Source organism: Ursus arctos, unplaced genomic scaffold, assembly GCF_023065955.2.
Source record: "Ursus arctos isolate Adak ecotype North America unplaced genomic scaffold, UrsArc2.0 scaffold_13, whole genome shotgun sequence".
In the NCBI taxonomy this organism is placed as follows: Eukaryota; Metazoa; Chordata; class Mammalia; order Carnivora; family Ursidae; genus Ursus; species Ursus arctos.
Genome location: NW_026622797.1, coordinates 48,787,426 through 48,803,142, shown reverse-complemented (window position 1 = coordinate 48,803,142; position 15,717 = coordinate 48,787,426). Strand labels below are relative to the sequence as shown.

At 38.4% G+C, this 15,717-nt stretch overlaps 1 protein-coding gene across 3 annotated transcripts in view; it reads right to left on the bottom strand.

Annotated features, from left to right (window-relative positions):
• The window catches only part of CDK19 (cyclin dependent kinase 19), a 164,539-nt gene that overhangs the window by 121,540 nt on the left and 27,282 nt on the right, over positions 1-15,717 (bottom strand). Inside the window, exon 2 of one of the 3 annotated variants that reach the window (XM_026511640.4) lies at positions 307-368. The exons of the other annotated variants lie outside the window; for them this stretch is intronic. The gene's annotated coding sequence lies outside the window, so the exon portion shown is untranslated. The remainder of the gene's footprint in view (positions 1-306; positions 369-15,717) is intronic. 3 annotated transcript variants of the gene reach the window in all.

Genomic DNA, 15,717 nt, shown 5'->3' with positions numbered 1-15,717 from the left:
TCATCATGAAGCTAGGTCTGAGAAAGCTAGACTGTAGATATTATACATTATGCTAATGTTCTCTTTTCTTAATCACCCCGACTGTTTAGTTAACAGCAGAGGGTGAAATTTAGTCTTTAGTTCTATCTGAAGTTTTCTATTTGGTATGGATTTTAATAATACTGAACAAAATTATACAACTTGGTCTTAAATTTTGTATATTATTTAATGCATCATTATAAATTATTTGTGATGACATTTGTAAAGAGTTCTCACCCACCCCAGCACACACACACAATGACACCAGAAGGCAACACTCTGCTTTACCTTCTGCTGAAAAGTCTGCTACCTCCAACGCTTGAGGTCCATACACGAAGCCCTCCTGGTATCTATGAACACAGCAGAGGCAAAAGGCAGAGAAGTTTATGTAGATTTAAAGTTACACTGCCCAAAACATAAAATGCCAAATGCCTATCATAAGTCTACATATCTGCCAAGGAAACTGGATTTTAGATTTGACAGTAAGCAAATCAACAATATATTGATAATATTTAGAGTTCATTATATATTATGTAGCTAATTACGTGAAAAAAAGCAAAAGTTGAGCCTTAATTAATGTATACTCTCACCAAAAGAAGTGATTTATACTCTTTGAAATAGTAAAAGAGCAATAAAGTATGAATTCATATACGGTCAAAGGAACAATTTAATTTTTAAAATTATGTGAGAGATGGGGCACCTGGCTGGCTCAGTCCGTAAGAGCATGGGACCCTTGATCTCAGGGTGGTGAGTTCAAGCTCAATGTTGGGCATAGAACTTACTTAAAAATAAATTAATAAATAAAAATAAAAAATAAAATTATGTGAAGAGCCAATACACACATAAGGAATATAAAAGAGATTAAGTAGAAAAATATTCTTCACAAAATGGAGTGTGATAGACCCAACAGCTCAAGGTAAATTCCTTCTTAGGATATGAGATTGTTGGGAATATGTGAGAAAAACAATTAGAAACAGACCTGGAAGAGGACATGGTAGAGGAAAAAGGGAAAAATAGAACCAAAAAGATATTCTAATGCCAAGTCTGACAGTAATCTTGAAATGAGCAAGGCAGTAAGGGGGAAATCTACCGTATTCCAATATTATAAAATAAATATAAGCATGAAATATGAAAACTTTTCAGAAGACATCCATGTAAAAAACTAAGTATGTAATCAGGTAAAATATTTAGAACTCAGATTTCATCTCATTCTTTTCTAACGATAGGGATAAAAGACTACGAAATGCAGCTGGGGTCTGAGAACAGGAATCAGATAAATTTTACTACCTATTAAATTTAAAAGAGGGGCACATGTTAACTTCATGTAATATTTAGAAATCCTTAAAAATGTCATCAAATAATTAGGAAAGAAGAAACAAAGCACTGTCTTAAAACATGGTATGTCAAGAAAGAAACACAGTATTACAAAACATCGGCCCTAAAGTCAGGTGGCTTGAGTTCAAGTTCCAAATAAATCATTCAGTTGCTTTGCAACGTCAGGCAGCTCAATTTCTTAGTACAACCAGAGTTGTTCGATGAGGGCTCCTTCACCATCTCACAGACTTACACTGAATGTCAAATGAAGTAAGATTTTAAAAACCACAGAAAGAACTGTATTTTGTAAGAATTTAAATCAGTTCATTTGACTTAAATTAACAACTGAATAAAAGTCGTCATATAGAGGGAATATAGAGTGCCAAGCCAAGGAATTTGGGGAACTGGATTGGGAAGGAAGCCCAAAGCAAAAAGACTGAGCTGGCCAGAAGAGCCTAGAGTAGTTGTCAGGGCTAAATGGCAGCCAGAAAGGTCACCATCCCCAAGACAGGGTTGTATATTACTAACTTAGCATTTCGCCCAGCACTATCTGCCTCATATTCATCTTCTCTTAAATCCCAAAACAACCTAACAGTCTGCACCCTCCTCTGTAGTGCTGCTTGTGACAGTCTAAACTAGTGCCAGGATCTGAGACACAGTAACTACCTGAATATTGCATATATTTCTAAAAAACTAAAATCCCACCCGATAAAACAATAATGGCAACGAAGTCTTCTGTGGAACGTACGATGTGCCAGGCACAATTCTATGAGCTTCACAGGTATTAAGTCATTAAGTCTTCATAACTCTGAGATTTTATTCTCACTTTACAAATAAAGAAACTGAGACACAAGACCTTAAGAAACTTGCTTAAACACACACAGCCAGAAGTAGCAGATGTGCAATTCAAACAGACTACTTCAAGAGCCACACTCTTAGTCACTGTATCACCCAGTCTATGGAATAAAAACCATACAAACCAAGCACTTATCTATATGTAAGAAACCACACAATAATAAATATTCAATTTATTCATAAACGTTCAATTGAATTCAAGGTAGTCGATCATGCTATATAGATTCTTCAGCATTTGCAACATTTTCCTGGAAAATAAAAATTCAAATGATTGTTGTACAAAATACGTAAAAAAAAATAAATAAAAAGGGAAATGCTTATGAGCCCAGTCATGAGTAATATATATACGGTCATACATATCCAAATAACATTAAAATAATATTGGTGTTAGAGTAGCAAGATTGAGTGACTTTGTTCCATTTTTTAAAACTGCTGCCATGTGGGACACCTGGCTGGCTCAGTCAGTACAGCATGCAACTCTTGATCTCAGGGTTGTGAGTTCAAGCCCCATGTTGGGCACGAAGCCTCCTTAAAAATAAATAAATAAGGACACTTGGGTGGCTCAGTTGGTTAAGCATCTGACTCTTGATTCAGCTCAGGTCATCATCTCCAGGTCCTGGGATCAAGTTCCACGTCGGGCTCCCCCTCAGCTGGGAGTCTGCTTGTCTCCCTCTCCTTCTGTCCCTCCCCCTGCTCTCTCTCTAAAATAAATAAATATTTAAAAATTAATTAATTAATTTCCTGCCATGTGATTACGTAACTCACTCTTAAACATTTTATAAGCTTAAAATTCAACATGATGAGATACTACCACATGCCCATTAAGATGGCTACTACCAATTGTTTTTAAAGGAGGAAAATAAGTGTTGGTGAGGATGTGGAGAAACTGGAACCCCAGTGCACTGTTGTTGAGAATGTAAAATGGTGCAGTCACAATAGAAAACAATATGGCAGTTCCTCAAAAAATTAAAAATAGAATTACCATATTATCCATCAATTCCACCTCTAGGTATATAGTCAAAAGGATTCAAAGCAGGGAGTCTCAAAGAGAAATTTATATACCCATGTTCATAGCAGCATTATTCATAATAGCCAAAAAGTGGAAGCCACCCAAGTCTCCATTGATGGATGGATGGATAAACAAATTGTGGTATACCTGGGGCATACCTCCCGTAATCTCCAGTGATGGAGGCACCCACTTCACTGGGCAAATCATACAAGCCTCAATGAAAGACTTGCAAACTTCTTGGAATTATCATTGCCCTTATCACCCTCAATCCTCAGGCAAGGTTGAAAGAACTAAAGGGATCCTCAAACTTAAAACTTCTTAAACTTGCAAAACCTACTGGACTTCCTTGGCTAAGCTATTGCTTTTGATCTTGCTGACTGTTCCCAGGATCCCCTTTGGGAAATGAATTCATTCCACACAAGATAATCACCAGCAGACCAATGTCTACAGGCATACCACCCTCTGCTGTTCCCTTGTTGCTTTAGGCTAGTATGACCAGCTACTGTAAGTCTCTAATGCCTCATGTCAAGCCTATTATCAACAGGTTAAGAAGTCATCCCAGATCCCAATTCAAAGGATACTGTTGGTCACAGTCCGGTGATTGGGCATTCCAGAAACATCATCAGGGGATGGCAGCCCTCAAACCTCGTTGCAAGGGATCTTACCAAGTGCTCCTGGCCACTGACACTGCCACAAAATTAAAAGACATTGAACCTTGGACACACATCTCACAGAAGGCTCTACCCGACACTGTACAGACACTGGAGACCTCTAAATCAATTTGACGAGGGAGAAAAGTAGCTGACATCAAGGTAGATTGTTTCCACCCAAGACAATGGATCAAGACTTCATACTTGAAACTGAAACTTTCTCCTTTTCCTTTCCTTTCCTCTGGCACTGACCTAGAAAGATAACACTTCATCTTTATGTCCCAGGCCACTGCTAAGGGAGTAACTTCTGGAAAGTGGAAAAACCTTTTATTTCAGGCTAGGAGAAAATCTAACTGTGCCCCTAATTTTTTACAAGCAAAATGAGACATCTCATTGATAGACTCCCCTCCCTCCAATTACACTGTTGATTTAAAAAGGACCTAGGGGCGCCTGGGTGGCTCAGTCATCAAGCGTCTGCCTTTGGCTCAGGGCGTGATCCCGGCGTTATGGGATCGAACCCCGCATCAGGCTCCTCTGCTGGGAGTCTGCTTCTTCCTCTCCCCACTCCCCCTGCTTGTGTTCGCTCTCTCGCTGGCTGTCTCTCTCTCTGTCAAATTAAAAAAAAAAAAAAATCGAAAATAAAATAAAATAAAATAAAAAATAAAAAGGACCTAGCACGAAATATTCATGATTCAGGCTCCACTTCTTTGACATGTCCAATTTCCCTGGTGAGGGATAAATGTAATGAGGCTATGATCAAGAACTTCTCCTTAGCACGGCAGGGATGTCCGCTATCACCACTGCTCTTCAACATAATACTAGAAGTCCTAGCCTCAGCAATCAGACAAGAAGAAGAAACAAAAGGCTCTGAATCAGCAAAGAAGAAGTCAAACTCTCACTCTTTGCAAATGATAAGATACTTTATGTGGAAAACCCAAAAGACTACACCCCAAAACTGCTAGAACTCATACAGGAATTCAATAAAGTGGCAGGATATAAAATCAATGCAGAGAAATCAGTTGCATTTTTATACACCAACAAGACAGAATAAAGAAAAATTAAGGAGTCGATCCCATTTACAATTGCACCCAAAACCATAGATACCTAGGAATAAAGCTAACCAACAAGGCTAAGGATCTGTACTCAGAAAACTATAGAACACTCATGAAAGAAATTGAGGAAGACACAAAGAAATGGAAAAACATCCCATGCTCATGGATTGGAAGAACAAATATTGTTAAAATGTCTCTGCTACCTAGAGCAATCTACACGTTCAATGCAATCCCTATCAAAATACCATCAACTTTTTTCACAGAAATGGAACAAATAATCCTAAAATTTCTACAGAATCAGAAATGATCCCGAATAGCCAGAGGACTGTTGAAAAAGAAAACCAAAGCTGGTGGCATCACAATTCCGGACTTCAAGCTCTATTACAAAGCTGTCATCATCAACACAGTATGGTACTGGCACAAAAACAGACACATAGATCAACGGAACAGACTAGACAACTCAGAAATGGACCCTCAATTCTATGGTCAACTAATCTCTGACAAAGCAGGAAAGACTATCTAATGGAAAAAAGACAGGCTCTTCGACAAATGATAATGGTAAAATTGGACAGCCACATGCAAAAGAATGAAACTGGACCATTTCCTTACACCATACACAAAAACAGACTCAAAATGGATGAAAGACCTAAATGTGAAACAGGAATCCATCAAAATCCTTGAGGAGAACACAGGCAGCAACCTCTTCGACCTCAGCCGCAGCAACTTCTTCCTAGACACATCACGAAAGGCAAGGGAAACAAAGGCAAAAATGAACTATTCAGACTTCATCAAGATAAAAAGCTTTTGCACAGCAAAGGAAACAGTCGACAAAACCAAAAGACAACCGACAGAATGGGAGAAGATATTTGCAAATGACATATCAGATAAAGGGCTAGTATCCAAAATCTATAAAGAACTTATCAAACTCAATACCCAAAGAACAAATAATCCAATCAAGAAATGGACAGAAGACATGAAGAGACATTTCTGCAAAAACATCCAAATGGCCAACAGGCACATGAAAAAGTCCTCAACATCACTCAGGATCAGGGAAATACAAACCAAAACCACAATGAGATACCACCTCACACCAGTCAGAATGGCTAAAATTAACAAGTCAGGAAACAACAGATGTTGGTAAGGATACAGAGAAAGGGGAACCTTCCTACACTGTTGGTGGGAATGCAAGCTGGTGCAGCCACTCTGGAAAACAGTACAGAGGTTCCTCAAAAAGTTGAAAATAGAGCTACCCTACTACCCAAATGCACTACTGGGTATTTACCCCAAAGACACAGACGTAGTGAAGAGAACAACCATATGCACCCCCAATGTTCCTAGCAGCACTATCCACAATAGCTAAATTGTGGAAGGAGCCGAGATGCCCTTCAACAGACAAATGGATTAAGAAGATGTGGTCCATATATACAATAGAATATTACTCAGCCATCAGAAAGAATGATTACCCAACATTTGCAGCAACATGGAGGAGAGGAGACTGGAGGAGATTACACTGAGTGAAATAAGCCAAGCAGAGAAAGACAATTATATGGTTTCACTCATTTATGGAACATAAGAAATAGCAGGGAGATTGGCAGGAGAAAGAAGGGAAGAATGAAGGGGGGGTAAACTGAAGGGGGAATGAACCACAAAAGACTATGGACTCTGGGAAATAAACTGAGGGCTTCAGAGGGGTGGGGGGTGAGGGATTGGGATAGGCCGGTGATGGGTATTAAGGAGGGCACATATTGCATGGAGCACTGGGTATTATACGCAAACAATGAATCATGGAACACTACACCAAAAACGAAGGATGTACTGTATGGTGACTAACATAATAAAAAAAATTTTTAATTAATTTAAAAAAAGAGGTGATATATACACACACACACACACACACACACACACACGTATACATACAGTGGAATACTATGCAGCCATCAAAAAATGAAATCTTGCCATTTGCAATGACATGGATGGAACCAGAGGGTATTATGCTAAGGGAAATAAGTCAATCAGAGAAAGACTATTATCATATGATCTCACTGATATGTAGAATTTTGAGAAACAAGGCACAGGATCATAGGGGAAGAGAGGAAAAAAATGAAACAAGACAAAACCAGAGAGGGAGACAAACCATAAGAGACTCTTACTCATAGGAAACAAACTGAGGGTTGCTAGACCGGAAGGGGGTGGGGAGATCGGGTGGCTGAACAATGGACACTGGGGAGAGTATATGTTGTGATGAGTACTGTGTATTGTATAAGACTGATGAATCACAGACCTGTACCCCTGAAACAAATAATACATTACAGGTTAATAACAAAAAATAAAAATAAAAACATAAAGATGGTACATAAAAAAAAGAACTTCTCTTTAATTCTTCAAATTATTGCAAAATCTGCTGCTAAAGCAATAGCTGCCCAAAAAAAGATTCTTAGACTTTCTACCCAAAGTTGTTCTTGATAATAGGATAGCTCTTGATTATCTTTCAGCCGAGCAAGGAGGTGTTTGTGTTATAGCCAACACCACCAGTTATACCAGGACTAACATGTCTAGGGAAGTTGAAACTTAACTAAGATCACTGAGCAGGCCGTTTATCTAAAAAAGGTGACTCCGTCAGTGGGTCTTTCCTTGACGTACATGATTTTGACTCGTTTGGGTCTTGGAGACCATGGCTTCAAAATGCACTCCAAATACTGGAAATTATCCTGTTTACAGTAATCACAATAATCCCCCTGGCAAATTGTATTCTCATAAAAGTTTTAAATTAAATGACTGTTTGCAGCCACTAACCACCAAGCAAATGATCTCCTCAGAAAAGGAACAAAGAGAATGACTGACTTAAAAACTGCAAACCTTAACTTGTTACTTGTGAATATCACAGAGATTAGGCAAAAAACATCATGACCTATGGATACCACACAAAGAAACAACAACTACCGTGGGAACTTTCCAGAGCAGTAGCTGAGATTGGTGCTAATGCCTTAAATGTTGAGTACATCTCTCAGTTAAACCAAGAGTCTGACCCCCAGGGGGTAACTGTTAAAAAGAAAATCACAGAGGGACACCTGGGTAGCTCAGCCAGTTAAGTGATTCAGTTAAGCGATTAACTCTTGATTTAGGCTCAGGTCCTGATCTCAGGGTCCTGAGATTGAGCCCTGTAGCAGGCTCTGTGCTCAGCAGGGAGTCTGCTTGAGGATTTCTCTCCCTCTGTCCCTTTCCTCTTCCTTGCACATGCACCCTCTCACTCTCTAGCTCGTTCTCTCTCCCTAAAATAAATAAATAAATCTTAAGGGGGGGGGGAGGAGGAGGAGGAGGAGGAGGAGGAGGAGGAGGAGGAGGAAGAAGAAGAAGAAGAAGAAGAAGAAGAAGAAGAAGAAGAAGAAGAAGAAGAAGAAAAGAAAAGAAAAGAAAAGAAAAGAAAAGAAAAGAAGAAAGAAGAAAAGAAAAAAGAAAATCACAGGCCCCAAATGGCATGACTTCATTTAAGGGCCCCAAGTCAGTAAACCCAGGCTTAATACCAGATCTAATTGTAGTCTCAACCTCCAATGTTTTCTTTTTTTTAAAGATTTTATTTATTTGGGAAAGAGAGAGAGAGAGCAGGGGGAGGGGCCGAGAGAGGGGGACAGGCAGACTCCATGCTGAGCACAGAGCCCAACACAGGCTCAATCCCAGGACCCTGAGATCATGACCTGAGCTGAAGTCAGACACTTAACCAACTGACTCAGCCAGGCACCCCTCAACCTCCAGTGTCTTAACTGGTCAATTAAAAATTTTCTGATCAGGGGCGCCTGGGTGGCACAGCGGTTAAGCGTCTGCCTTTGGCTCAGGGCGTGATCCCGGCGTTGTGGGATCGAGCCCCACATCAGGCTCCTCCACTATGAGCTTGCTTCTTCCTCTCCCACTCCCCCTGCTTGTGTTCCCTCTCTCGCTGGCTGTCTCTATCTCTGTCGAATAAATAAATAAAATCTTTAAAAAATAAATAAATAAAAATAAAAATAAATTTTCTGATCAGCACCAATGAGGTAATGTGTGCCATGGGCCTTCTCTATCCCCCAAAGGAAGATGAGGTAATCTGTATAATAAGACCCCCAGCCCGTTCCCTTAAGGGCATGTGATCTTGCCTGAAACTGTCCTTTCTTCTCTTTTGCTTATAACTTTCTTGCCCCACACTCTTTCCTATAAAAACCTTCCATTTTGTTCTACTCCTTTTTTTTAAGATTTTATTTATTTATTTGAAGGAGAGAGAGACAACCAGTGAGAGAGGGAACACAAGCAGGGGGAAAGGGAGAGGAAGAAGCAGGATCATAGCGGAGGAGTCTGATGTGGGGCTCAATCCCAGAACACCGGGATCACGCTCTGAGCCAAAGGCAGACGCTTAACGAATAAGCCACCCAGGCGCCCCCAATTTGTTCTACTCCTTAGAGCACCTCTCTACTTGCTAGATGGGTGCCTGATTCATGAATCATTTAATAAAGCCAATCAGATCTTCAATTTTTTTTCTGACGCATAATACAACATAGATTAACCTTAAGAATATGCTAGATGAAATATGCAAGCCACAAAAAGACAAATACTATGTTATCCTACTTCTATTGAGGAACCTGGAGTAGTAGGCAAATTCATAAAGATAGAAAGTAGGATGGTGGTTGCCAGAGGCTGGGGGAAGGGTACTGTACTTAATTTTGTAACTAAAAATATCACTTCTCTTCTAAAACAAACCAAGTATCTTGAGTGGATAAGTTAATCTATATAAGTAAACAACTTTTGAGGTGTTCAAGAGAAAAAAGCAATAGAGAACATTTTCTCTCTTTGCAAGACATCTAACACACACTGAGGACTATTTATGTGCCAAGCATTATACTAGGCAGTTACAAAACAGAATAATGAGCTCTTTGAAAGAGAAAAAGCCCCAAGATACTGTGAGCGCAACTATCCCCATCTCCACACGATGAGAAAGCTTAAAGGAGACGGCCTGTAGATTTTTTTTTTTTTATTTTTAGAAAAGAGACTTTAGTTTTCCTTTTTTCATGAACTCAAGTTTGTTTTTAGGTAAGACAGAAAGTCAGTGTCTTTTAGTGCCCACTATGCAGCACTGTACCAGGTTCCAAACATACATAATTTCAACTAAGCTTCATAAAAGATCTGTGAGATAGTTCTTCACCTCCTTTTAAAGGCTAAGTAGTACATGATTTGTGAAAGTTAAACAGCTAGGATCTGAACTCAGAAATGTCTACCTCTAACAACTGTTGTCCATTACATGCTAGCTCTTAAATTCTTAGATATAAACATAAAATATAGGAGCCAAGAGAAAGTTATCGATAAATAACTCACCAGGTAACTAAGCTTTCATATGCTTCATCACTATTTACAACATTTTGGTTGAATGCAAGGAAGCCACTTTTTAAGTGATGAGGAAAAAACTGACTGTAAAGAGTGCCTAGCTGGCTCAGTCAGTAGAGCATGTAATTCCTGATCTCAGGGTTGTGAGTTCAAGCCCCACATTGGGCGTGGAACCTACTTTATTAAAAAAAATAATAATAATAAATAAATTCAAAAACAGAGTACAACTAATAGAACCAAACATATTTCAACCTCCATCCCAAATGCTTACACTAGCCACCCTGAATTACTTGCTGTTGTGTTTCTTTTTATCATAATTTTATACATTTTGCTTCTTCTGTGTACAATACACAGATGTAACAATAACTTTCAGTCTGTTCCTAATAGTCAAAATGCCTCCCACTGGTAGTTATCAAGTCTGTAATCTAAGAAGAATAAACTCTCATTTATCTCATTTTGCACACACTATTCCTAACTGTAGCCTCCAGGCCCACAGCTATACCAAGACACTAAATTCTTTCCTTCTAATCAAGGAAACTGATGTTTTTAAAAGGATAAAATAAGATGATGCTTTGCATCCACAGCCTAAGAGATGATGACAATGCAGACTACTAAATCAGGGAAGGGTAGGAGTACAGAAAAATAAATCAAGGACCCTGGATAAATCCGCAGCATAATTTTTCACAGAGTACAAGAACTTTATCTGAAGTATTATAAACTTTCTTATCAAGTAAAAGCATAATAAAGTTAAATTTGAAAACAATGGGAATATCCATATTACTTTCCCTCCTTCTTTTAGCATGAAAATTCAAAAGTTGACCACTTTTTTAAAAGCACGTAATTCGTCTTGCTTTCCTTCAGTTTCTTCTACCACATAACAAGTACCAACAATCAAATGGAAATTAGAGACTACATAAACTCTTCTTTTGATTATAAATTACAAGTAATTCTCTTTCAAATCATATAAATTACAGAAACAAAACCCAGATTTTTTAAGAATACAAACTAAACACATGGGAAAAAAATCAAAATATTCCTCTCATTTGATTGTGTAATTGGGTCAAATGAAAGCAGCAAATAGCGATACCCAATACAGATTTCTACCTAAAGAAAAAGATAGGGAGGGGCGCCTGGGTGGCTCAGTCAGTTAAGCATCTGCCTTCGGCTCAGGTCGTGATCCCGGGTCCTGGGATTGAGTCCCACATCGAGCTCCCTGCTCCGTGGGGAGCCTGCTTCTCCCTCTCTGCCTTTGCCTCTCTCTCTCTCTTTCTGTCTCTCATGAATAAATACAATCTTAAAAAAGAAAAGAAAAACGGAAAGAGGAAGAGGGATAAATACAGTTCAATAGGTTACATGGTTGAAGAGCAAATCTAAGGATTTTCATACTTTTTGTGCTACATTATACAGTCTTAGTTCTATTAAAAAGAACAAAATTATAATGTTCTTAGCTGTAATAATGGTATTATGGTTATGCAGGAGAATGAGCTTATTTTTAGAAGATGCATGTTAAAATATTGAAGGGTATAGTGCCATGTTTAATTCTATATGAAAAAGAGAGGTTAGCATTAGTGACCTAAGTCTTTCTCACCCAAGAATGGAATGCCTTAGCTCCATAACCCCCCCACCTGCCATTAACTAACCAATCATCTTTTGGTTAACTGCATACTGAGGATCCTTCACTGTGTCCCAGAACTCAGAGTCTATGCTAACACTGCATTACTGTGAAAATGACAGTGAGTCAAAGTTTCACACCATGAATTCTACAGCCCTGTTTCCAATGATAAGAAACATAGCAGAACTTGGTGAAAGCCAAGATCCTACTCAGAGACCTAGACAGCCCTTAATTCAGAGCCAAAGAACCTCTGCCAATAACTTGTCCAAGTGCCCCTCTTACCCCACTCCAATCCTAGTTCCTTAGAATAAAAATTGAAAGATTGCAACAAGAACTTTGTGAAATGTAAAAGTTATGCTACAGTTACACATCAAAACAGAAGCTGGTAACCTTAATTAATTCAAGAGGGGAACAATTAGTAAGAGAAAAGGGCATGATATAATATATAGTAGCTCTTATCTGTCAAAATAAAATTGAATTCTTACTTTTACCCTTCCCTTCTAAATAAGCCTGGAAACATAGGATAAAAATAAGGACAAAGGACACAATTTCCACTCAAATTATTCCACTGGCAAAACTGCTATTTTTCCTTTAATGCCCCCTTCAAATGACCCCCCAAATTTGGTCCCAAGTTCTGGAAAATCCACTCAACTACCATCCTAGCCACTTTTCTGGGGGATCCTTCAGCCCATTCATCCACCTAGTCACTGAATCTCATTTATCTCCTAAATAGCCCTTGAACTGTTACCCCAACCTTGCCCTTTATCTACTTCCACAGCTGCTGCTAAGAAACGGGTCCTCATCATTTCTCACCTGGACCTAAGAGCCTCCTACTTCCACTCTCACACCTCTGGTCCTCTCCACCAACCACACCAGTGCAAAACTCATCATGAAATTCCCCACTGTGAGCTACACATGTAACTGTTGGCAGTGGACATCTCTCATGAATGCCTACCTTATATGAAGTATCTGCATTTTACAACAATATGTGTTCCTTTTACAGTCAGAAAAAAAAATTACTATTTCCATGTGGGGAAATATTAGAATCTATTCCATTTGGAATGCATTAATCTATGTCTCCATCAGGTTAAAGGCCAAGTTCTGAAGCCAGGCACACAACGATCATGCCATGATGATGGCAACTTAACTCTGAAGTGGTTCAGAAATACACAAACACATTTACAGAGAAAGCAAATATAGCAATCTGTCAACTGTTTAATCTGGATCTGGGGATGGCAAACTACAGCCCAGGCCAAATCCAGCTGTGGCTGTTCTTGTAAATACAGTTCTGTTGAACACTGCCATGTCCACTCATTCACTCGTTGTCTATGGCAGCTTACTCACTACAACTACAGAACTGAGAAGTTGTGACAGAGACTGTATGGCCTCCAAAATCTAAATATTGACTGGCCCTTTACAGAAATACAGAAATCATCTGGCCCTTTACAGAAAAAAAAAAAATTTTTTTTTTTGCTAATTCCTGGTCTAGATAGTGGCTATATATTAGGTGATCATAATAGGACTAAGTCTTTAAACTTCCCTGTAAGTTTGAGGTTTTTTAGAATCAAAAGTTGGAAATACATACAATTTTATATATGAGTCTTTTGATTTCTCAAGAAAACAGATGAATACAGAAAGAGATCACTGCGACACACAGCTTGGACACAATCATAATACTGATATGATACTGCAAAGAGTTATGATGCAGGTTTTAGTGCAAAAGGAACAACTTTTTAAAACAGCAGTTTAGTGATATCTATTTTCAAACACAGCTACCCTAGTAGGGATTTATCCTATAGAAATAAGCAAGTGTAAAAGATTAATAGTGAGTGCATAGCTTGTTATCTGCTAGACCCTGTTGCAAAGCACTTCACATGTATACAGTCCTCACAACAACCCTACGAGGTAACTGCTACTATTATCCCCACTTTACAGATGAGAAAACCAAGACACAGTTAATTTGCCCAAGTCAAACAGCTAAAAGGTGCTATAGATGGGATGATGAATCCAGATAATACAACTTCAAAGCCCAATCTTAATTGCCATACACACTGCCTATTGAAAAAGTACAAAGGAAATGAATGCTAAGTACCCAAAAGATGAATACAAACAGCCAATTCACAAACGAAGATGTTCAACTTCAATAAAATAATAATAATAATAATATCAATAAAGGCAAAATATCATCTGCCTATGAATTTAAGTAAGTAGCCAAAAGCCAATGTGGGCAAGGACGAAGAGAAAGAGATAGCACCAAGCCCTTTTGGTGGTACAAGTTGGCTCAACCTCCTTGGAGAAAGAGTGTGGCGATACATTCCTAAATTAGAAACAGGCCTACCCCATGATCCAACAATTCTGCTTCTAAGAAGTTATTCTAAAGGGATAATCAGACAAGTGGACAAACATACTATGCATTATTCAGTAAAAAAACTAGAAGCCACCTAAATATTCATCAATAGGGGATCATATTAAAATATTGCCAGACAATGGAATACAATAAAACAAGATGATAATATAGATCTATATTTGCTAACACAGAAAGATAACCTCATAAAGCACTTAGATTAAAAAAGTAAGACTGGGGCACCTGGCTGGCTCAGTCAGTAGAGCATGTGACTCTTGATCTTGGGGTTGTGAGTTCAAGCCCAACATTGGGTATAGAGACTACTTAAAAATAAAAACTTAAAAAAAAAAAAAAGATTAAAATAACCTACGTAAAACGATCTGACTTTTGTAAATTGTTTTTCTAAACGCAAATATGTGTGTTTATGTACATACCACAAATGGATGAAAAGATGTCAAAAAGGAAATGCACCAAAGCATTAATTATCACATGACGGTGATTTTGAGTGCTTCTTACTTTCTCCCTTACAGCTTTCCTTACCATCTAATTACTTTTGCAGATTATACAACTTTTATAATTATTTTAAAAACTATAGTCAATTTAAAATATTTGCTTTTTACAGCTCAATAATCATTTCCTTATTAATAACATGCACAACCATTTCCTTGTTTATAATATGCAATGTGTATTTAAGTAAGAAATTAAGAAGAAAAAAAGGAAATTCAGAACAATTTGCTCTTAAGGACTCCATGACACCCTAGAAATAAAAAGATACTAAAGAGCCAATGATCATCAAAATTTCATGTTAAAAAATTAATGGTAACGGGCGCCTGGGTGGCACAGCGGTTAAGCGTCTGCCTTCGGCTCAGGGCGTGATCCTGGTGTTATGGGATCGAGCCCCACATCAGGCTTCTCCACTGGGAGCCTGCTTCTTCCTCTCCCACTCCCCCTGCTTGTGTTCCCTCTCTCGCTGGCTGTCTCTATCTTGTCAAATAAATAAATAAAATCTTAAAAAAAAAATTAATGGTAACAGAATTAACACACATATTACTTATAGTATAAAAGCACCATCTTCTTTAATCCTTACAACTCAAAAGGAAAAGACACCAGCCCCATCTTACAGATTTTTATTTTCAGACCCTAATCCTTTCCAGTTCTTCCAAAGGTATAAAAAAACTTTTTATACACATTTAGAATTTATCCGGCCCAAACAAGAACTGAAATCTCCTCCAGATCTCTGAGTTTATTACTTCTTTCACCTTTATACTATGTATTTACCACTCATCTTACTAAACTAAAAACCACTTCTCTGTCTAGCTCACTCTTTGGCCTTCAAAATTCAGTTATCATGGGATTTCCCTATACTGGGAAGGTTTCCCAAGCACCTACACCATCATGGGTCAGTTCAGTGTCCCTCCTAGTTACCCCCACAGCACTCTGTGCATACCTATAGAAAACAATTCATAGCCCTGTACTGTTATCTATTTTATTTTTTCTCTAGACCATAAGGAAAGGAACTA